The sequence below is a fragment of the Galeopterus variegatus genome, unplaced genomic scaffold (genome assembly GCF_000696425.1).
Source record: "Galeopterus variegatus unplaced genomic scaffold, G_variegatus-3.0.2 Scaffold4732, whole genome shotgun sequence".
NCBI lineage: Eukaryota > Metazoa > Chordata > Mammalia > Dermoptera > Cynocephalidae > Galeopterus > Galeopterus variegatus.
The window spans coordinates 150317-152548 of record NW_007730843.1 but is presented as its reverse complement, the minus strand read 5'-3'; positions in this window follow the sequence as shown (position 1 = coordinate 152548).

Here is a 2232-nt window from a genome sequence, read left to right as displayed (position 1 = left end):
CCAAAATTTACGTGTTGGAAATTTAATCTTCAATGTAACAGGGTTAAGAGGTGGAAAATCCTATTATGGTCATTGAAAGGTGGGGCCTTTAAGAGGTATTTGGATTGTGAGAACTGTACCCTCATGAATGTATTAATCCATTCATGCAGTAATGGGTGTGGTTCTGATGGCTTTATAAGAAGAGCCAGTGAGCAGGTTAGCTCTCTTGCTTAGCCCATTCTCGCCTTGTGACACCCAGGATCACTATGGAGAGTCAACAAGAAGAAAGCCCGCACCAGATGCGTTCCCTGGACCTTGGACTTCCCAGCCTCCAAAACTGTAAGAAATAAATAATTTTTCTTTATAAACTACCCAGATTCAAGTTTTCTGTTATAAGCAACAGAAATGGACTAATACATTATTATACTTGCTACCATTTATTGAGCACTACTATGGCTGTGTAAGGGGCTAATTATTTTACAGAGATTATTTTAGCAATCCTCAGAACAACCTTGTGAGGTAAATATTATTGTCTTATTGACAGGGAAATGGACTCAAAGACGTTATCTTGCCCAAGGTCATGTGGTTGGTGAATGGCAATGCAGGTCGGATGGTCTCCAAGTCTGTTGTTTTAACCATTTGGGCTTATTGAGAAGACAGGAAAATAAGGTGAAACCAGGGAGTAGGACCTCTGTCTAAAAACTGCACACCCTGGAGTTCTGTACAGTGTTGAATGGGCCCCAGAAGTGACTGAGTTTCCGGGGGCTACAGCAGAGAAAGAAACATGATCAGAAATTAGATTCATGTCAGCTCCTCTGCAGTAAAAGCAAACTCATGATAATAGAAGTCAGAACAGTGGTTACCTTTGTGGAAAGAGCAGTGACTGAGAGTGAGAGGGAGGCTGCTGGATGCTAGTAATGTTCTACAATGTGACCCAGCAGGTGGTTACAAAGGTGAAAGCAGGTATGAACATTTTCAAAGTTGTACACTTAGGTGTGTGTACTTTAGTGTATGTATGTTATACTTCAGTTAAAAAAAGATTATTAAAAATTGTGTCAAAAGTAAAACAACCCTGTTAATCAGGAGTAGCTCAGCCTTTTTTTTTTGGTGCTGAAACCCAGAAAAATTCCCAGTATCGCCATTTTCCCTAATAGCCCCTACAATAAGCTCAATATTGAGTTCCATGTGACTTTTCATTATTATGTCCCTCAGTGAAGGCAGATGGCATGATGCTAAAGGAGAATTTAGTGAAGGCTCGAAATGCCAACTGTGTGGTCCCAGAACAAGGCTCTGTGTTCTCTTTCTCATTGTTGTTAAACTAGTATCCAACAATACTGATGAGGGTTCCTGAGTGGGACTGCTCTCTCAGCGCTCTCATGGCAATTCTGTGTCTAAGGTTGCCCATTGCCACATGGAAGCTGTTGTGGTGTGTGTGTTTGTGTGTGCATGTGTGCTTGCGTGTGCACACGCAGGTACATGTGCAAGGTAGGAGCACAGGGTGATTCAGTGGTTGGGAAACCTGGGCTCACTTGTCCTGCCTAAATGTAGGTCACCTGAGGCTACAGCTCCCTCTGCTCCCCACTTAAGTGGCCTTTCTCTTATCTCACAGACTATGCCAACAGTGACAGCCCCAGGCCACCTCTCATAAATGTGAATTTTGTGCAATGCAGTGACCCTGTCAGCCATGGCCTCATGTCCCCTAACTCTCTCTCCTGGGAAGAAGGGGGCTTATTGCTAAGGAGGGACAGGAAGGCTCTACTCCAGCCCCAGGACTTGGACAGTGATTGGGCCCTGGGGGAACCAGGAGTCCCAAGGGAGCCACTCAGGACTGTTAACTTACTCTCCGCCTTCACTCTGAATCTGGAGTATTACCTAACACCAGCTGCCCTCCAGGTTGCGCATTTCATCCCAGCACAGGCCAGCTCGGGCTGTGGAGTCAATTGACCTGGATCCAAATTCTGGCTCCACCCCTTGCTAGTTGGGCAAGTTCCTAACCACTCTAAGTTTCTCCACTGTAAAAAAGAACATGATGATTACATTAGTACCCACCTCACTGGGTTGTTATGAGAACTGAATGACACATATGCAGAGTGCATGTCACATCATATGTGCTCAGTATGAGGTAGCTGTCCACATGAATCTATTATCTGTATCCTGTCAGCATAAGAGAAAATGTGCCTCCCGTTACAGAATAGTAGCAGATAGAATACAGCAGAGGGAGAAAGCCAGGCTTAGATTTTAAACAAATTATCA